This window comes from Caretta caretta, chromosome 16 (assembly GCF_965140235.1).
Source record: "Caretta caretta isolate rCarCar2 chromosome 16, rCarCar1.hap1, whole genome shotgun sequence".
NCBI lineage: Eukaryota > Metazoa > Chordata > Testudines > Cheloniidae > Caretta > Caretta caretta.
Genome location: NC_134221.1, coordinates 25250138 through 25272522, shown reverse-complemented (window position 1 = coordinate 25272522; position 22385 = coordinate 25250138). Strand labels below are relative to the sequence as shown.

The following is a 22385-nucleotide window of genomic DNA, read 5'->3' as shown; positions in this document are numbered from 1 at the left end:
AGAGCATTTGATGTGATTGGGTATAAATCTACAAGTGCATTAAAATGGATTGGCCTTGGGAAAGTGAGTGCATCACTGAGGGTCGGGGACTTGGTGATATTATGATGCCAATGCACATTCTATTTGATCTCGATCTTAAATCTACGTCAAACCTTTGGACTCCAGACAGAGTTGGACTTTAGCCCTATCCTGTAATTATTTGGTGTCTTGTTAAAACTTTATGAGTTTTTGTTTAAATAACGTATTTGATGTGCATTTGTTTTGGCCAAAGCCTGCTGTATAGAATGAATGTGCCTTTTATGTTTATCTTTTAAAACAAATCAAAATTAAATTAAACAACCAAATAACAAAGGGAATAAATTTAAAAATCAAATTTATTTTGAGTAATAATAACAACAATAGAGTTGGAATCAAATCAACCTCACAACAGTGTTTATGAGAATTTAGTATTTAAAATGTTAAGTATAGAACATTTAGATAACTACAACTGTAAACTACTATTTTGTTTGCCAGGAGTTTTTATTGAATGCTACATTTTAGGGTTGAAGGCATAACTGGTTTGTGGTTATAGATTGTGAAAAAGTGGGTTTTGTTTGTTTGTTTTTTGAAAACTGGAAGCTCTCTGTCTCTTCCTTATTTGCCCTATGGATATTTTTAGAGAACTGAAATACATCCCAGATTTTTGCATATGTATGTGACCAGATATTTCTTAATCTTTTTGCATCACAACATTAGTCCCAATAAAGAACTCTTACTTCCAGCAGAGAGGAAACTGACAAGACTGGAGTGAAACCAAAACAATGAGCTGCATTTGCTCAGTTATTCTGCTGCGAAGCAATCTATGCTGCCACCCCATTTCAATTAATCTGCAAAGAATGGGAAACACGTAACGAGTCAAATTCTGTTCTCCACACAGCCTTGAAAGCCTTTTATGTGTGTAACTGATTGAAGAATATGACCCCTGATTTCTGTTTTAATACTTTATTTAATTAGAGGAGGCATGAAGTTGGAGCATTTGGATTTCTTTCATAATTGCTTTGAACCCTTGCTGGTACCCCAATGGCGTAAGTGGCTTGTGTGGAACTTGGGTGGCAGAACTCCCAAGGTCCACAGTTTTGCTCTCAAAATCCCAAGCGCCAGGGGAGTGACACTGACGTGTTTCATGTGTGTCACAGCCCCAAACCAAACACACAGAGGAAGACGCTTGGGATCATGTGAGGTTATTTTCTCGTATATGCATAGAGATTTCAGTAAGAGATTCTGAATGCATCCGGTGAAGTGAGCTGTAGCTCACGAATGCTTATGCTCAAATAAATTTGTTTGTCTCTAAGGTGCCACAAGTCCTCCTTTTCTTTTTCCCTGGTTTTGCTGTCAAGTATATTTGTTTCCCCTCCATAACCCTACTAAACTGGGCTATGTACTGAAACAGAGAGAAATAGCAAAAAAGGGTAAACCCATGTACTTAGACTGTAAGCTCTTTGGTTCTAGGCTGTATTTTGGTTCTGTGTTTGTACAGCACCTAGCGCACTGGGGCCCTGGTCCACAACTAGAGCTCCTAGGCATTACTTTAATATAAATAATAAATAATAGCATAAGAGCCATCGCAGTTACTGTGTAATTATATTACAGACACCTGGCTAATCAAGTTACTAGACATCACACAATATGGCATAAACACACACACACACATATATATATATATATATATCCCTGTTAAATGCTATGCACAGAAATTGTATACGTGTACAATCCTGCAAATGTGTATGCATGTGAACAACCTTACCCATGTGAGCAGAGCCAGTATTTTCAGGATAAGGTCCCAAGATTGTAGGGTCTTTGGGACAGAAAACGTGTTTTGTTCGGTGCTGAGCACACTGTCATTTCTCAACAAATAAATAATAGCCACTATAGTAAATATCAATTAATTATTTGTTATCATTGCTGCTTTAGTGCCCATCATTCTCAGTTTGTAGGGCATGGATAGATACTTAGCAAAGTTTGCAAATTAAAGCCATAGAGCTTAAATGGCATTATTACCAGTGATGCATTTTGATCATGAGTGATAGCACCAATATCACCAGTCCCTGATGCATTATACGAGGCTGTCCTATCAAAGGGCACATCCTGATTGTGCTGCCAAGGACAAAATCATGTCCCTCCAGGAATTATCCTGGGGTCCGGGGGAGGGAGCTGAAGGTTCAGTGTTGAGGCCTTCTTTCCCTGTTGCTGTCTGCTCGACATACCTCCCCTCCCCGGCGCCCAATCCCTCTGCTCCTAGTTTGCTCAGAAGTCTGAACTGGCTCCAACTCTTGACTTTTCCATGAGATTAACTGTCATTGTTTTCCCACTGGGTCCAATTCCAGCAGGGCTGCATATCACTATTTCCTTCTGTTATTTTCAAAGCCTCAGGAGCTAAATCGGGGATCTGTCCTTAATCAGGTCAAATCAAGAGTTAAATCTGCATCATGGGAAAAACAATTCCCTCCACACCTTGCCTTTCTCACCTAGCTCCATCTATTGATATTACAACAGATTGCACTGTGATTATACATAATTAAAGATTCATGCTAGAGATGCAGGAAGTGCCATGTGTTCCAGTGATTTTAATTTTAACCCTCGTTTTCCAGAGGTTAAAACAATTTTGATACCAAGGAACATACCATTGCCTGGGCATGTTCCCCCATGGAGTTTTTGCTTCCTGAGAACAAACTGAATTACAGGGTAGCATGCTTCAGTGAAATGCTCGTTTCTTATTGGTGAAAAGTATTTTGGAGCCACTGCAATATCCTCCCATGACACCACCAAATAACATTTCTTTAGAGAACTAACTGAAACGGAGCCTGCAATCAGAATAAAGATGCAGTTAAGATTTTGATTTAGACAGGGATACTAGAGAGCATGTACAGGGGATGAATCTTGTAGCCTTCATTCAGGCAAAACTCCCATTGAGTTGAAGAGATTGAAGTCAGTGGGTGTTTGGTTGGAGAAAGACATGTTGGCTCTGTCTCAGGGTGAGTAAACTGCTGCACTCGGTTTTGGTTTCATGAGTGCTGGGACGCTGTTCCCAGCCAATCACCCCTGAGCCTGCCCTGCATTTTACTAAGAATCCAATTTTGCAACCAAGGTCTATTCACCCTTCCCTGCCCCAAATGAATCACACTGTTAATCATTTTGCATTTTGACTAGCAATATCTAATAATATCTCTTATGGGATAATCACTTTGACTGTTGATCTGGGCTTCTTTGAGACATTTTGGTTTTATTTTTGCTAAGGGAAAAAGAGAACGTCAAATATAAGTCTGTGCCCATTCACTCTTGGGCAGTACAATCCTTTGAGGCCAAATTCTGAAATCCTTAATCAGACAAATCCCTTAAATATAGGCTCCAAAAACCATGAGATTTTAAACAATAAAATCTGTGGTCTTTTTAGTTGTCTTCTACGTTTTGAGCCTTTGGGGTGTCACATGTTCACACTTTTCTCTGAAAGCATCAGGGCTAGAAACTTACTTTCTTAAAGCAATGAAAGCTGAGATTCTCACATCATCGCCTGCCTCCAGGAACTAGGCCTTTTCGTAAAGCCAAGCCACTTATGCCAAGTATCATGAGATTTGTGATAAAATCTCGAGAACTGGGGAGACTGCCCCATTGGTTCTGAAAGAGGAAGGACTGAATTAAGATGGAGCAAGGACTTCAGCTTCAGGCGTTGTCATTTTTGCCTTTTACCTTTACTTTGACTGTGGCTCTTCAAGAGCTCAAGCAGGTCAGGACCTTGTCTAGGACAACATGCTCTTCGGTGGGACTTGCAGCTTTGACAATAGATAGGGTTACCCAGCACCCTCTTCCCACAGGCATCCCCTTCCCCTAGAATTGGGGATGTATTTGAAGGTGAAACTTGCTATGTTTGTATTAAACCAATACTGTAAACAGTGAAGTGTTTCCCCTTTGGGTGTAAATGAATCCTTGCCACTTAACTTCATGTTTATTTTTATAATGTGGACTCTGTGTCGTTTATGGCTCCCAATGGGACTCGGAATACCAAGATGGTTATGAGTGAACCTGGGAATGTGGCTTCTGAATTACTTGTGATTTATTCTGTTTCTGATGCACATAATAACAGGGTCTCTCCCAGAGCCAGCTTGTATTTTTTAATTATTCATTTTTGTACTTTTGTGCTGCATAATGTGGTGATCATTGTTCCTGTTGGTGGAAATTGTTGTATTTGTGCTGTCTAGTCAAAGCAGAGTAATCAGGGATTTTATTTTTCAGGGCTGCCTGCTAAAGAGCTCTGGGTGCTCCCGGATCAGCTCCACCACCAAGAAAGAAATGCATGTCTTGTAAAGCCCACCGTACACTTTGCAGTCTGACCCGTGGTCCAAAGCACAGCCAGCCCAGTCCCCCAACACAAGGAGCGCAGAGCTCTGGGGGAAAGAGGAGAGGAAAATAAGGAAGTGCCGAGACACATAACGGGGCAGTCTGGCCGACTGTGCCTGTCCCCAGTGTGGACGTGCGCGGGTGGGGAGTGGCCGGGTTCTAGGCATTGCCAGGCACAACTGCTGTTCTTACCCCCAGGGAGAGACTGGACTGTGCTGCTGACAGCCCCAGCCCTGCCCCAAAGGGGGAGGAAGGAGGTACTGTGCCGAGAGCACCTGTTGTGGGTTCATCTCCTCTTGGCGATGGACACAGGCACATGCTAACTATTCCAGATCCAGCTGGACCTCGGGTATATGCTTCTTGTTTTTGTTGGCATGCAAATAGTATATACAGCCCCTTAATGCAGGTATATTGTTATACAAAAATGCGTCACCCCATCTCTTCAGAGTTGCCTAGGATTTAGCTGTATGTCTCATATGAAAGACAATGGGGGAGTGATCAAAGTCAGCAAGACTTGTGTGACTATACGCCATGCAACTCTTCCAAAGACCCAACAAATACTTTACGGAAGACAATGTAACATCTCCATTTTCAATGTGTCTTTTTGCTCTTCTGACCACATGGTTCTCAGATGTACTATTTTAAGCCATTTTACTGCGGTCAGGCAAGTGAAATCCTCTCTGAAGTACTGACGAGTGTGGCATCATCTGCTTGAGCAGTACGTGGCATTTTCTGTAGCCCTCTGGCGTAGGGATACACTATGACATGACACTGGAAAACAGGGGCCTGAAAATGTGTGTGGGGCCTGTCAGTGTGAGGCTAAGATGCCTTTGTCTTATTCACAGAGCTTTCATCGTGAAAATCTGAGGTTTCGCCATCCCAGAAGGATCAATCCCGCCAGGTGCTGAGCATCCTCTTGAAGGCAATGTACCAGACTGGGCCTTTACAGGGGACCTTTAGAATTGACCCCTGGAGAAGCCCCCCTCCCTCCCATTCCTCCTCACTTACTAAATCTGTTTAAACTAGGGAAGAGGGGTGAGGAGTGAGACCTTTTGGAGAAGCCACATGGATGTTTGTTTTCCTTGGGGGTTTATATCAACATTGGTCTTGACATTTCGCCTCTTATTATGTGTGGTTCTTTAAAGGGTGAAATAATATTTTCCTTTGCTTGAGAAAAGGACAAAGTTCAGACAAAGCTCTCAGCCCAAAGTGATTTTCTCCTTTCTCAACAGCTTATACATTGTCTACACTATGGTTCTGTGCAAAGCGCCCCTCTCCAAACAGAGAGGAAACTGGATGGAAGACGCTGCTCCCGATGCCATGTACGCCCAGAGCACTGACCCCATGTGGCATCTCTGCTTGTACCATGGACAATGGGCACATTCCAGAAACAAAGCTTAGACATTTCCGAGCGAGTCATTTTCATAGTTTCCATTGTTGGTAAAACCTGCTGTGAAACTGGAAAATAAAATTTCTTTTTCTGCCAATTTAATCTCTTTGCAGTTGGCAAAAGTCTGTTTCTGTGGCTGGCTGTTTATTTCCCTCTCTCAGTGTACGAACAGCATTGGGGAGGTTAGCTGAGATAGTGTTTATAGGGAATACGAGCACATAGGCTTGTTTATTGCCCTAGAATGTGAGTTTTCCCCTTCTGTTTCCTAGTCAGGTCTTGTTGTTACATAGGATGGGAGGGAAGCTGCAATGGAGAGAAGACGAGGGGTCAGTCCTGAAGGTATTGCCTTGGGGAAGGATACCTTGGATTCAGGAGGAAAGGAAGCTTAATTCAGTATTTGCATTTAATCAGAGTCAACCTGGTTTTTTTAAAAATAGATACCTTTGTTGACCAATATTCTATTTAGTGCCCATCTCTCAGACTCTGCAACTAATACAAACTTCATAAAAATGCAGGTTTTAAAATGTTTTTATACTGATCAAACAGCTTCCCAGAAAGGAGAAGTTTAATCTCTGGGCAGAACTTCTTTGGGGTGCAAGAAACAAAACAAACACAGCAAAATCCATTAGTGATTGTGAGGTGCTCAGCTCCTCTGGAGAGGGAAGCCAAATAAATACCTAGAGAGATAGAAGAGACAAGAGTATAAAAGCCTTTGATGTTTGAAATCTGCAAAACTATCCAGGTAATTTCACTGGGTTGTAGCTTTTTGAGTGAATAGTAGCTCACTGACTTGTGATCTCTTCACAATCACATCTTCACAGCCCCAGGCAACTACTTAGAACTAAGGGCTGGTCTTGCACCTTTGTCCTCATTTACACCTGTGCACAATGGGTTTAAAAGCTGCCAGAACAGCACAGTGAGTGTCAGTCCAGAATGCGAGCATTTTGCATTCACTAGGCACTGGTCCAAATGCTAACGTAAGGTGTGAGGAAGTGGAGAATCAGATCCTAGATCTCAAATGAACTAATATAGGGAGGTAACTACAAGAGACAGGTTCAAGACATCCTGAGATATGAAGAAGAGAGCTTGAGAGGAACGCTACTGCTGTGTTGCATACCACTGGACAACTGTACAACCAAATTACTTCCTGCCAAGGCCAAGCTTAGAGCTTCTCAAATAAAGGTTGTAATAATCTTTTATAATGGAAAGTGTTCTGTAAGAGGTTGCTACCAGCTTTTGCTCTAATAGCTATCCATAGAGATCCATATTGGCACATACCAAAATACAGATGCTCACCCAAAGCTTATCTAAACAGATACCCATGCTGAAACTAGGCTAGAACTCTCATGGGAACAGGCCCTGCCTTTAGATTTCCACCACTTCCTGGGTTCTGTCATCTCAGAAACAACACAAGAGCAGTTGTCCTCACGGCATTTCAGCTTCTGGTTCTGTCTGACACCAGGACATACTCAGGCTAGTGGGAATAAAGAACTTTCTAACCTCCACAAAAGTTTATTTTAATTCAAATTGTGTGTGAAATTTGGGTTGTTTCTGATTTTATCCGGTTGGGTTCACTACTCACATTGCTCTCTGCTTCATATTTTGCTTCATGGAAGGAGTTGGAATTTGGCTTTGGCTACATTTATAATATAGTTAAATGTAACACTGAAACATCAAGAGATAGTAAAATTTCCTGTGTGTATGAAAATGAGTCTGTGACTTGTAAACTCTATCAACACTTTACACATACCTGCCCCAGAACTATTTTACCCCAATATTTCATTGTAACCAAGTAAATCTGCCGTGTGAGAAATCAAGTGAAAACAGACCCAGATAATAATCTGCAACCTTCCGGTTGTAAAATGGGATTTTTCTATCATTTGTAAAAAAATTTCAAACACTTTTTTTTATTCAATGGTCCCTTTAGGCACGCAGCTCACAGAGAGCCAGTCTTTAACCAATACAAGCCCAGTAAGGCTGTACCAAGTAAGGTTAACAAATCGGCTTTTATAATATGTCACATAAATAGTTGTGATAGGAAATAAAGAGACTAATGTGGTTGCTGTCTGGTTTTATGGGGGGGTTTGACTTGTTGAGTTCGAAGCATAAGATACGTTGAAATTACCTCAAAACAGCTGTTCCAACGCTATAGGACAGGCGCTGCGCCTTTTCACCCTCAGGTGAAGTGGGAGTGAGTGCAATTCATAATTCCCCAGCTATCCGGGGGTGAAATGGGACTCCAGAGTTAGTGCTCAGCAATCAAGTTAACAAGTTAGCTGAAATTTTATCTTCCTACACTTAAATAGCTGTGGGAAATCACCTTGGTGTCCCCATTCGTGAGCTAGTGCTTGTAAGTCTGTAATGAATAGCTTAGAATGCTTTTAATTTCCCAAATGTAAAGGACCCAATTGCGTCTCCCTTCCTCACACTATGTATTCTGCCCCCTCCCTGCCCCCCACATTGGGCTACTCATGGGGTGACATGGTGGTTCTCAGTATGAATAAAGATGGCAGCACGCCAGATCATCTTCTCCCAGCCCCACCCTAGTCACAGGCTGCTGAGCAGTCGGAAGAATCATCTGGGCTCTCGCTCACACTTGTCAGATTGGAACATGCATTAAAATATTCCCCCAGTCCTGAAGCTTGAGAAGATTCCTGTCTATTTGACCATTTATTTACTGAAAATGAGGAGTCCAGATGCACAGGTCCTATGATGTTGTCTCCCTCTACCTGGAATGAAATGAGTAAGATTTATAATGCTGCTATCGAATAAAAGAGGTAACAAATTGAAGTGCAGGGGAAGAAAAGCATCCACACCGCAAGCCTTCCATTTTGTCTTTTACCCTCCCCAGAAACACAGCATTCATTTAAAGATCATCTAAAGGAATAACCATGTCCTGGATGGAATCCTTTCATGGCTGCTGCGTCTTTGTTTTAAACTTGTGGTAAACATGATGTCTTTTGCACTGGTAAGATTTCTCATTTCTTACCATTCTAGCCACTGGCAGATGTGTTTGATATTTCTTAAGCTTGGATACAGCAACATTTTAGCCAATAAATATAGCTGATGATGATTTTTGCTTCAGCTTCAAGCATCCACCATTCATAACAAAGACTGATTAAAAAATGGAGGCGGGTTGCTTTTATATCTAGAATGCAGCCACGTCTCACTGTAAAGCCTTGTATAAGTCATGAATAATTAATTTACAAAATCTGAGGTACAGAGAGTGCCATTAAGCAAGTGAACGAGCCCTGCTCCACGGTAGTGACTTTACAGTGACATTTCCTGCATTTGGAACGCAGAGTGCAGCAGGGGGCTCACGCTGTTCTGCAGTCAGTTTCCTTTTTAATCGTACCCACCGTAGTCATTTTCATCTCGCTGGCGCTGGGCTGCAGATTTGTGACTCTCCCTCCACACAGCCATTATGATGCTGGTTTTAGAGCTTCCAGAGCCCAGGAGAAAACCTGCTCTGAGTGAACAGAGCCATTGCCAGACTCCTTGGCCAGCAGAGACCTCCAGGCGAGAGTGCTGTGGGCTGAACAGACAGGATTGCCAGAGACAAGGAGCCCAACTCTCCTCTCACTCTCCCTGTGTGACTCGGTGCCTTCAGTGGTGCATCTCTTGATATACATGGATGTCAGCGGCAGGCCCAAGATGGAGTAGGCCCAGGGGCAACCAGTCTGATGTTTGCCTTCCCAGATGGGAGCCATGGGCAGCAGGCCATCACCTGATACCAGAAAGAAATGCACCTGGTTTCTAATGTCTCTGTGATAGGAATGTCCCGTTCATGGCCAGCGTCTCATTGAAATGACATCTCAGATTCCTACGACTGTGGCCTGTCTACAGCCTCTTATTATTGTACCTGCTGCTCTTCTCTCCCAGTGAGATGCCTGCCGTACAAAGGGGCCTCTTAGCATGAGTGGCTGGAGCAAACACCCACTGCTGTTCTGAGCTAGCTCCCTTCAGTGCTGCAGCTCCTGGGCTACATATTCCAGCTCCCCTGGGAGAGTCCGTGTCTGCCCCTGGTGCTGCACAGCACTTCACGCACAATGCCATCAGGAGCAACGGAACCATGTCTCCCACCGGTTGGTGTCTGGAGCCTGGATTGGTCCTGTCCCCGTTTTGTACGTACCTAAAGCAAAGGCCAAAAGTGGCAGGTCTACATGAGAACCCTACCGACAAATTCCACCTCGCATGTTATGAAACCAAGTCACAGCCGCGAAGGTTTTCCAAAACCCAAACCAAATTTCAGTTCAGCTGACACACACGCTTCCTCCCACTTACCGGTGTTCACCTGGTGACCATTTCCTGCAGGATCTGGGGAGACAGAGCCGAGCTAGCAAGAGCGATGGGGGACTTCCAGAGACCTATGATGAGTAGGCACAGGAGTCAAAGCCTTTTACACCCTCTTTGGGGCTAGTGACTGCAGAACCTCAAGGGATGCAGGGAACTGAGTTCTCAAGTCAGACAGGAAGTGTGAAGGCAGAGAACCTGTTGGAAAGAGATTGTGGGCCACATTCTGGCCTCTCTTCCATGTCTTTTGCCTTGCTCTGGCAGCACCAACAGGGTAGAAAATTGGCTTAAGTGGCCTTCGAAGCATATGCCAGGTGGCATAAAGCTGGTACCTTCTCCTGCTCCCTTGGGAAGCGTCATGTGCTGCCCATCCGTGAGACGTGCTGAGCACCTGGCCCAGGCAGGGCTCTCAGGTGGAGTGGGAGCTGCCGCTGCCCATTTTCACCAAGCAGGCAGACATGAAGAACCAACACACCTGAGGAGTGATCACAGAATCACAGATGATCCGGGTGGGAAGGGACCTCGGGAGGTCATCGCGTCCCACCCCCTGCTCAGACGAGGACCAACCCCAACTAAATCATCCCAGTCAGGGCTTTGTCAAGCCTGATCTTAAAAACCTCGAAGGATGGAGATTCCACCACCTCCCTAGGTAACGCATTCCAGTGCTTCACCACCCTCCTAATGAAATAGTGTTTCCTAAAATCCAGCCTAGACCTCCCCCACTGCAACTTGAGACCATTGCTCCTTGTTCTGTCATCTGCCACCACTGAGAACAGCCGAGCTCCATCCTCTTTGGAACCCCCCTTCAGGGAGTTGAAGGCTGATCGAGAGCACTGTACAAATCTGCCTTTGCAGCCAATGTACTTGAACTCCAGGGTCTTCTTCTCTGTAGCAGGTGCGCTGACATTCCAGCCCAATGAAAGCAAATCCCTCCAGCGGGCACACAGCTTCACTCCAGAGACAATGGAGACAATTTTCAGAGTAGCAGCCGTGTTAGTCTGTATTCGCAAAAAGAAAAGGAGGACTTGTGGCACCTTAGAGACTAACCAATTTAGCATGTTCAGCAGCACTCTACAGAGAGTAACTGGCAGGAATGAGGCATCATGTTGCTGAAAAAGCCTGCATCCGCCTTCGTTCTTAAAAAGAATTTGCATTTTAAAGAGAGATTTTCTAAGAAATTGCACAGCAGAATGGGGAGCTTGGAACTGGGTCTCAGTCCTTGTTCCTCATTGCTGACTGTTGTGCCAATGGTCCATGATGGCTGCTACTGGTAGGAAGCAAAGGTGGGGTGGTAAGAAAACAGAGAAACAGATAAGAAGGAAGCTGATGTACTTGGAATCCCTGTGGTTCTGATGGCTGCTTGAATGAATATCATATTATTAAATCCCAAGTATTTATTATTTACAAATCTATATAATTAATAAGGGGTTTTTGTTGTTGTTGCCGTTAAGGCTTCACTTGTTTTTGCTATCTTTATAGAACAATTTCTGGGGAGAAATAGAAATTGATAGGATTGAATTTGCTGATAATAAATTCTGGAGAGGATTAAAGGTTTCCGTCCTGGGATCCCTAGCAAAAGGTGTTAATGATCATCAGCAAGTCTCTGTGTGCTACTGGGCAAAATCGCTACAGGTCTCTCTATTAGCTGGAACTGCTACCCATTTAATGCTTGCTTTGAAATTTTATCTTCCCATCTTGTTTTCTGTTTCCTCTTTTTTTTTTCTTTTTCAGAGACTTCAGCTGTGTGCCAGCATTCTCTGATCAACATTTCCCATGTGTTTCTTATTTAGAGTAGGATGTGTCTAGCCATTTCACTTCTCTCGCCCTTTTAAGTGGTGTCAGTCATTTTGCTTTGCTACTAGTTGGTTTTTTTCTCTGCAGCCTCCAATACTCAGCATGCATCCTTACCTGACTCTTCAACTATCTTCTCCTTCCTCTCTCTGGATAATGTGACACATCTCAGAGCCTTAAGGCAGGCCTTTCCCATTTGCACAGTTAGCAAAGCCTGGATTACCAATCAAAAGAAGTGTCTTTTCATGCATAATGCTAAATTGCAGTTCCTTTTTGACCTTTTTACTGATGTGTGGATGCACGTCCCCCACCCCTGCAGGCCTGCAGTACCTCCGGCACCATGTGAACACAACATATGGCCCACCAGAGCTGACCAAGATGCTGGCTTTGCTGGAGATCACAGGACAGAAACTGTTAAACTTCTCCAGAATCCAAGGCCAGTTGGAGCAGCTGGTCTCGTACAAAGCAAGAGGGAACAAAGGCATCCATTAGGCTCCGTGTAGAGTCTGGGTCCCAGTCTACACTCTGTCAACACTGGAGGTATTTGGATGGGCCCATCTCTAATTCCCAAAGAATAGAAAGCATTGCTGATCTGGGAAACCCAGGGCACGTCAGATATGTCACGGGTCTGCTTCTTCAGGAATTGTGCCTCAGGAATTCAAAGATCTAATTTAAAATTTAAGGAAACTTCATCAAGCCCAATTCCATGTATTCCTTGCTGGCTGTATGCTCTATTTATGACTATGGGGAATTAGTCTACTTCTCTGTATTAAATATTTTGTATTCCTATGCATTTTATGATTTCACCTCAAGCCCCTTCTTTGCTATTTATTTTCTTAGACAATGTATTGCACATGCTGTCTTTCGGTGTATTGCATATACTCACCTTAATGCCTATAATATTTGATTAACTGTTTCTGTATAGTTAATGTTACATTTAATAAAAGAATTATTCATAAAAAGGAATGGCGGTGCAATAATGCTACAGCAATCTAAGTACAATATATAAAATAAACTCCGATACAGACCTATCACTGCAAGTAATTCTGGAATTTTAGATAATAAATATATAAATAGGATTTAGTATCTCACCCCTTCCACCATTTCAAACTGGTTGGCTAAGTCTTACTTTCCCCAGCTGTTGCAGACCTTGTACTCGTATTAGATTCTGACTCTCTGCCAGATCCTATCCCTGAGCTAACTGCAGGGGCTAATCCAAGGGTAACGGATACTATTTGCTACCCACAATGACCGCATTATTACAGATTATTCCATAGGACACACCATTACCAAACCTGCTGTAGGTACATAATCCATGGCATAAGCATACTGCACAGATTTGACCCTGGCATCATATGATGCAACAAAAAACACAGGGCTTGGTCCAAAACAATCTGGAAGTATGTACAGTGAATCTCAGAATGTATCTCAGCACTGAAGCAGGCTAGAGATGGCATTTACAGCCACTTCCACTGGGCTCCTGCACTGCTGGTGACTCAAAGGGGGTCATCTTCCAGTGAGTTGGCAGCTGCTAGCAGTAGGTGTGAAAGCATAAGTCTGAATTAAAACCTTTACTTGCAAATACATGTCACAGTTTATGCAGGGAGGGGGATACAGCTGGCCCTGCGATATTCAGACTGCTATGCTGAGCAAACAGTGGCACTGTCCTTTCTAGTGGAGATTCTGTCACCCTCCCAGTGCTTAATTTGTGTCAGGCTTTTGCCAGGGCTGAGCCTGGCACCTCTGGGCCCGGCAGCTCATAGCCCCGTCACCTCTGGGCCTGGCAGCTCAGGGCCCCAGCACCTCTGGGCCTGGCAGCTCATAGCCCCGTCACCTCTGGGCCTGGCAGCTCAGGGCCCCAGCACCTCTGGGCCCGGCAGCTCATAGCCCCGTCACCTCTGGGCCTGGCAGTTCAGAGCCCCGGCACCTCTGGGCCCGGCAGCTCAGGGCCCCGTCACCTCTGGGCCCGGCAGCTCATAGCCCCGTCACCTCTGGGCCTGGCAGTTCAGAGCCCCGGCACCTCTTTCAGTGCAAATCAAGCCCTGTGCCCTCCCCAGGGCTCAGGGCTCCCTCTCGGCGCCCTCCCCCGGCATTGCTTTCTGAAATGAGCCGGCCAGTGAAGTAGCAGATTCTTTCATTTTTACACAGTTCTTCCCACCTCTACACAGACACCAACCCCTCACACCCAGTCCCTGCTTGACTTGCTGCCTGTTTTCACATTAGCAATGCCATTCAAGGCTTGTATTATAACCTCAGTGGCCCAGCTGATTGATATGGGAGTGGGAATCATAGAATCATAGAATCATAGAATATAAGGGTTGGAAGGGACCCCAGAAGGTCATCTAGTCCAACCCCCTGCTCAAAGCAGGACCAATTCCCAGTTAAATCATCCCAGCCAGGGCTTTGTCAAGCCTGACCTTAAAAACCTCTAAGGAAGGAGATTCTACCACCTCCCTAGGTAACGCATTCCAGTGTTTCACCACCCTCATAGTGAAAAAGTTTTTCCTAATAAATCAGAAATGAAGCGCATCTCTGTTCATCAGCTGGCCATCATTAATATCATGTTTTTGTCTGGCTAGGCCGAGGGTCTCTTTGCGTTCGAATTGCTATTCTTTGGGGCAGGCTAGGGATTTGTCACTCGTTGCCCCCGAGCGTGCTCATCCCTGCACAGCTTTCAGAAGGGTTGTGGCTTTGTGGAGAGAAGTCATGGTAGGGGAGACGTGTCTGATGAGCTGAAGGTAAGAGGAACATAGAACCATGAGAGTCCTTGGGCAGCGTGACGATGGTTCCTCATGCCCTCACCCTCCACGGAGAGGTGCCCCTGGTTTTGAACGTGAAGAGCTTGGAAGAGGGAGGCATAGACAGAGCTCTGGGAAATCAACTGGCTCTGTCATGCTGCTATGCCTGCTGCCGTTGCGGTAATTAAACCGGGAAGAGGGTTTCTTGGAGAGCCTCAGAGGGAAGAGTGGATAGTGGTGGGGTGACGAGCAGGGTAGATGGTGTCAAAACCAAGTGACCAAGCAGGAAAATTATATTCACTCTGACTGGTGAGGTGAAAGAAGAGGGAGGACAGGATTCCAGGGTCTTCTCTTACTAAATCTCCTCAGCATTTGAAGAAACGGATTGTTAGTTCCTCCCACATCCCACTGTAGAGAACGTGAACGTCTGAAAGTCCCACCAACCCTTCCCACTCTTCCTCTTACTAGGCATCTGCTGCAGAATTGCCTTCTTGTATTTCTGACACGGATATGCATGTGGCAGCCCCTATCAGTGGTTTAGATGATCTGGTGCAACATACGCCACATGATAATTGTTTTAAAATAAAACGTTCTGACAGGTATTGAACTTAGTTTATTCTTTCATGGGAAATATTTCACAATTATTTACAAAGAGAATCAGACTTGTGCTTCTAAGCCTCTTAGTTGAAATCCTCACTTGTTAAGCTATTCTGGGCTGTCCTAGCTCTAAGGCACCAGTTATCAATTATTACTAATAGTTGGGGGAAAACCAAGGTTTTTTCTTGAGGGAAAGTCTGACCAAAAAAAAAAAATTGTTAGAAATTTTTCATTTGAAAAATTTAGTTTTCCCATAGGAAATTTTAACTGAAATGACACAAAGTTAAAATGAGACAAAAAGAATTTAATCAGAATTGACATTTTCCCCTCAAAAAAGTTGGGTTTCAACAAAACCTATATTTTTCCAGGAAAACTTTCTGCACAAAAAATTCTGTCAGCCCTATTGTTTATATAATGCCGAAGTAACAGAAAATGGGAAGTAAATATTTTGATAAATTGGCTAGTTTTGGATGCATGAGCACACATGTCACTGCTACCGACTGAGTAAAATCAGATCTGCTCTATGGTGTGTCATATGACCTGTACTATTAACAGCTACTGGCGAGTCTCCTTTGGCTCACATGGTGGATGGTGGAGGCTTGTGCCTTTTGAGTGGAGGCTCAGTGTTCTCTCTGCTGTCACTGGGGAATTCCAAGTGAACTGGGAATGTAGCATAATGACAGCTGTGAAGTCCTGGGTTACTGAAACTTTGTTACAAGATATTTGCTAATTTTACTTTGATTGTGAGGACTCCTGTCCAGCTGTATGCAGGAACTCTGTCTCTTTAACGGCTCCCGGGCACTGCTGTCACACTAGCCCCAGCCTGCTGTGCAGTGCTGCAGGCCCTGTTTGCAGTGCTTGGCCTGCCCTGGGGGTCGCTGCAGCAGTGTTATCACGCACAGGGCAACTTGGTCACACTCAGCAGGTTTCATGTGGGAGTGGAGAGGGTTGTTTCCATGGCTCCTGTCTCTCGTGTAGCTGCATGTTGAAATGAACTAGCCCTGGGACTAGGAGCCAGGCTCTCCTGCTCTGCCACAATGGCTGCGGGTGCTAGGAAGGTGACTGGTTTGGCAGAGTGCTCTGAACAATTGAAGTGCTGCAGAAAATACTCAGTATCAATGTTGTCCGGACTGCTCTGGATAGACGCCTCTGTGTTTATCTTAGCTAGAAGGAAAGTGGAGAGACCGGCCTCGTTTGGGCCATTGGTCTGATCCAGGGGTTCTCAAACTGTGGGTCAGGACCCCAAAGTGGGTCACACCCCCTTTGAATGGGGTTGCCAGGGCTGGCTTAGACTTGCTGGGGCCTGGGGCTGAAGCCAAAGCCTGAGGGCTTCAGCTTTGGTCCCGCTGCCCAGAGTAGTGGGGCTCAGGCTTTACCCCTCACCCAGGGCAGTGCGGCTTGGGCGTGCTCAGGCTTTGGTCCCCTCTCCTGGGGTCATGAAGTAATTTTTAAAAAGAACGGGAGGACTTGTGGCACCTTAGAGACTAACAAATTTATTTGAGCATGAGCTTTCGTGAGCTACAGCTCACTTCATCGGATGCATCTGCTGTAGCTCACGAAAGCTTATGCTCAAATAAATGGGTTAGTCTCTAAGGTGCCACAAGTCCTCCTGTTCTTTTTGCAGATACAGACTAACACGGCTGCTACTCTGAAAGAAGTAATTTTTGTTGTCAGAAGGGGTTGCAGTGCAATGAAGTTTGAGAACCCCTGGTGCTGGCGGTTTCTATGTTCTCTGTATCTAGGTATATGCTATTCAGGCAGCAAGTATCGCTGTATAGATTCCCATGCACAGTCCCTGTCTCATTTGATTGGCTGAGTCGCCTTAAGTGGTTTATAATTAAATCACTCGCACAGTCTTTAACGGGGTTTGGAGGCAAGTCCCAATGGGTTTGCTCTGCCAGAGGTAAACACCAGAGACTCCTGTGCAAAATATGCTGCAAAACCACAGAAATGTGTAGCTGCTTCCCCTCCCACCCACATGTTCTGGGTCCCCTTATTACCTTTCCAGGCTCGTATGTTCAGGCTCAGAGGACGTAAAGGAATAATTAAGGCAAAAATGCAAAGCTGCTTTTGCTGGAAAAATCTAACCATTCATCCTCGGAGAAACGGAGCCGTATATTTTTGTAAGAATAAGAGTAAGTGATGCCGAGAGTGGTGGAAAGCCTCTTCACGTAACTCTGTACTCAGGGGCAAGTGCTGTTAGCCTCCCATGCACCTGGGGAATGCAAAGCCCCTGCCGTTCTTCACAGAATGCCAGGAAGGGGGTCCACGGTGGCCCCAATGATGCTGAAAAATCACAAGAAATTCCTCATTTTTCAAGTGCAAAGTGAGTGATAATTGTTTGAGAATTCAGCCCTCTGTGCGGAAGCAGAATGCGCCATCCCAGCTCCATGTTCCAATGGGTCTGAAAAGGGTTTCCTGCAGCATGGCTCATTCAATTCATTTTTCATAAGTCAGTTTTCAACAACACCATCCAAAAGCCACTAGTTTCATTGTACGTATCATGCAGGGTTATTTAGTAGGTCAGAAGGAGAATTTAAATAGACAGGTGCTTTAAATTACAAGATGGTGGAGGCGGTTAATAAAAAATATTAGAAAACATTAGTAACCTCATTTCAGGCTTGAAGTGGGTGCTGTAAATGATAAGTGAATAGCTTGGAGACATACAGGAATCTGTCAGAAGTTCTGCTTCAAAGTGGGAAAGCAAGTTACTCCCCAGAGACCAAAGCGTGCTGCACACTTCCAAGACATCATGCACCTTTAAAGCCATTTATTTTCCTCTCCAGGTACTTCCACTAGGTAGACAATCAATGATATGACACAAATGTCCTGGCTGTGCACCCTGAAGAGAAAAGGAATACTCATATTTCTTGTCATGAAAGTAAAGACTGCGAGATGCCCACAGCACCTGCCTTGCCAGCTACTCTGCTGCATGTGGCATGGCTTTTGAGCCACTTTTGCACTTTGGTATCCTGGGACCCTGCAGTCAGGCCCTAGGAAGCAGAGAATAACCGAAGTGCAATGCACTCCAGCCACACCGACATCCACCCCTACACCAGGGGCTGGGAGCAGGGTCAGCATGGAGCCCTGACCTCAGCTCTGCACTGGCCAGGGAGACCACTTTGTAGAGCAGCTGCTCTCAGGGTGCTGCTTCCACCCATTTTAAGGCCTTTGGACACTGCCAGAGTAACATAAAGGGGCCTTACGGGGAGACTCAAGCCCCAGCCTTAGCCATGGGGCAGGGAAATGTCAAAGCACTGAAAACTGTTTTTGGGGTGGCGTAGAGGGTGGAGAGGGGGAATCTTCATATTTCTTAGAACTCTGTGAATTAACTTGGAAACTGCATCAGCCAAAGACTTCAGCTCCCTTCTTGCACCGGAGCCTTGACCTGTGTGCATTTGTCACAGACATTACCTAGACGCTGGCAAGGTATTTGAGCAGCTCAGTAGAAGCTTAAGGGTCTCATTTGTCCCAACTGAATGTGGCTATGCCAGGTGTTAAGCACTGATGTAGAGCAGCTGGGGGAAGCCACGTGCAGTGCATACAGCAACAAGGTGTCTTGGTTCTACAAAACTCAGGAGCCAAGCTACATATTCTTGAGTACTTGTGGCACCTTAGAGACTAACAAATTTATTTGAGCGTAAGCTTTCGTGTGAGCTACAGCTCACTTCATCGGATGCATTCAGTTTTTTTTTTTCCACTGAATGCATCCGATGAAGTGAGCTGTAGCTCGCGAAAGCTCATGCTCAAATAAATGGGTTAGTCTCTAAGGTGCCACAAGTCCGCCTTTTCTTTTTGCGGATACAGACCAACACGGCTGCTAGTCTGAAACCTGCCATATTCTTGAGTGCCATCTCCTCCCAGCTTCCCCATTAACTAACTAGTAGTTCCATAGCTACAGAGAGAACATTAATGTGACACCAAGGGCACCAGAAAGAAAAGGTGAAATGGATAACTATCATGTGCCCGATTCCATCCCCGCACTCATGCTGAGCTGTACTTCACTCGGGAGACTTCTCAAGGATTTCAGTAAGGCTACTCATGAAGCAAGGCACTGTACTATTCAATGTCAGGGCCCCAGGACTGAGCCATAGAAGAATTATTTAACATGCAGAGCAAGAGAGGGACAAGGTTGAATTATTTTGCATGATAATTAGATTATTTTTAAATGTTTCTGTCCTACAGAACAGTCTTTAGGAAAGAAAGCAGGTTTAGCTGGGGTCCTGTGTGTATAAATCCCTGCTGTAGGATTACTTATAACTTAGTCAAGCACAAACCTCATGAGGATGGTCAATTTGGTCTGGACAAAGGCGCAGAGATCATGAGATCGTAGCTGAGCCTAATTTGGCCAGGCTGGCAATGTGTCATGAACAGCGCCCCAGGAATATTTCAGAATTTAGCCATTTCTGACCAAATGCGGGATGTTCCTCTGTCTGTGAGCCTCAGCCCAGGGGAAGGAGACTGAGGTGAGGAAGTTGTAGGAAAATGCTGTCTGGCTGGCTCGACACAGTCACTCACAACAAAGAGCCTGGCCAATCCCCCAGGAAAGGCCGGAAGTGAGAGGCAGGCAGAGCACTCTGAGCTGCCGCCATGCTGCTGTCTAAATGCGCTGAGAGAGTGGGCAGGCAGCGTGCCCCAGCAGGGGGTGCCAGGCGGGCGCAGCACAGACTCCAAAGGAGGGCTCTGTGTTGATGCAACTTTAGCAAATACTCTCGAACTCTAAAAAAAAACAAAACCAAAAGCGACCCTGGCTTGCTTTTCAGAGGTAGGTTTGGGTTGGATTTTCTTTCATCCACACTAGTTTGCCCTGCCCTGCGGATCCTGAAGCAGCGCTCTGCTAGGTCCTTCTTTTCAAAAGATTAGGTCACAACACACCAAAACGCAAAGCATCTTCAGAATGTTTGATTGAGTTCTGTGCCCCGCCCTGCCCCGACTGTGTGTCTAAACCAGCTCAGGCCCTGTTAGGATCCTAATCTGGGGCTGTGCACGGGGGGGTGGGGGTGGGGGGGGTTGTCACAGAAGTAGAAGGAGAATGTGAGTCTGAGTGCTCTGCACTAGGTTAGCATAGCCATCCCCCAGCTCTGGGCAAGTCCAGATTCTCTTTCCTCTGTACTTTCCTCAGTATGTATAGTCTGTATGTTAGATCATGGCATTCTTCCCCAGTGTTCTTTGCTGCTTGTTTAGTTTGCAGATTCCCTGGGGACACAAGAGGACTGAACAAGTTGTGCCTAAACTCCAGGATATCATAATGAACTACCTGCTGGAGCAGGAGACCGTGTTTTGGGCATGAGTTTGCTGTTGATGATTTACATGTGCATACTTTTTCTATATGAGTCTTCTGCGGCATGCATCTTCTTATGTCTAGCCAGAAGTTGTTGTCATTCCTTGTGATGCTTTTAATGTGTGTTTAAATTGGATGTTTTCATGCAGCACATTTGTCAATGCTCTCACAACTGGACAACGAATGCATTTTGAATAAATATTACATAGTGTTAAAACAACAGCCAGTTTTCACATCAGAGACTAAAAGGTTTGAGTCTTACACTGCTGGCCAAAGCCTGGGTTGCCCGTGTGTAGGCTTTATGGGGGGTGGTGTTAAGCATATTTTAAATCAGATCAAATAGCCCTTACTATATGGCATGATGCAATGTGCTGCAATAGGATGAAAAGAAAATTGTCATGAAATTTAAGGACAATATTTTTTTTCCATTGTAAGCTTGTGTATAAGGTCAAATCCTGCTCATTTGCCCCTCCAGCCCCTTCGGTCTCCTTGCCTGAAGCTTCTCCCCCCCTCCCCCAAAAGCACCAACTTCCCCCAGCCAGCGGCTCTCCCACACAGAGCAGGAGGTCACTTGTGGGGCTGCCCCTTCCCTGACACACTCAGGTTCCCATCTAGAGACTGGGAGGAGCTGACCATCAGGAAACTGGTGTACACTTGCTCTTGGGATGCTGGGGGCCAACGCGGTGATGTGTGAATGCTAGACCTGCCATTGCTGCAAGACATTTACCCAAATGAAAGCTGATAGTTTTTGGTGTTCACATGACTTCAGGAGCTGGGTCCTCAAGAAGAAATATAAAATATCACAGGAACTGACAACACTGAATTTTGAAGCTTCAAAACCAGCAACATTGTCCAGAATTGGAATCTGCTCATTTTCTTCAGCTTTGCTTTTGGCCAAACGGGCCTTTGCCATCCCAAAGCAACATTTATTTATTTATTTAAATGTAACCCTTCTGCCTGTCCGAGTTGGTAGCAACAAGGGCCGGGTTCAGTATCTAGGGGTTCCATTCCAATAACACAATGCAAAACCAGCTCGAGCCCCCACCCAGTGACTTGTGACAAATATATGCCACCCCCGCTGGGCGCCTCCAAGAGGCAATACTTCTTGCAAGCACATAGTCTGAGTGTAACAAAAAGCCTTTTAATCACAGAGAGAAACAATGTGGCATTATGTTGGTGAACCACCACCAACAGGATTCATAACACAACCCATGAACAAAAACCCACCCCAAGCAAATTGGAGCATGTCCTTTCCCTTTAGTTCTTGAGTCCAGCAACCCAAAATCACCCAAAGTCCCAAAAGTCCAACGAGCCAAAAGTCTCTGTCCCTGGTCAGGGCAGCCCCAGAGTTCAAAAGTTTACCTGCAGAGTTTTACCTCCCAACCTGGGTGGAGATTGCGGTAGGGAGGAGTTTAAGGGGCACCTTATGTGGTCCAAAGCTGATGGCCCCACCTCTCCATGGGGCTCCGCTCTGCCAGCCGCCCCATGGGCTGCTCTAGGCATCCAACAAAACTGCTCTGCTCCACCAGCCACTCTGCTCACCGTCCCGCAAACTGCTCCGCCATATATCTTCAGGCTCCCCCACTACTTAACACAACACTCAGTGATTTCAGCTCTTAGTAAGTTTAGCTCTTTTGTGATTTCAGCTTGTAGTAGGGGAGCCTCAGTGCTGGTGCACCATTAGCCCAAAGTGAATTCAGCTCAGCAGCCTGTAACTAGACTCCTAATGGAATCAAAATTAGCTCTGATATTCCACACTAGAGAGAGGAGGAAGTGCAATTAGCATGTAAGGCCTTCACCAGGGGGCCCATACCACCAAGTATTAATACCTGTTCCCAGCCTCTCAATTCACAAAGTTTTGGAACCCATGTCCCTTGCCTAGCGAGTGATACTTAGTTGATGGCGAGTCCCTCCATTATAATAA

General features: G+C 45.3%; 1 long non-coding RNA gene across 1 annotated transcript in view; it reads left to right on the top strand.

Annotated features, from left to right (window-relative positions):
- LOC125623506 (uncharacterized) overlaps positions 1-5858 on the top strand; it is a 28956-nt gene extending 23098 nt beyond the window's left edge. The window contains exon 2 of the long non-coding RNA XR_007353029.2: positions 4267-5858. This is a non-coding gene — a long non-coding RNA (uncharacterized LOC125623506). The remainder of the gene's footprint in view (positions 1-4266) is intronic.
- The last annotated feature ends 16527 nt before the right edge of the window (positions 5859-22385 follow it).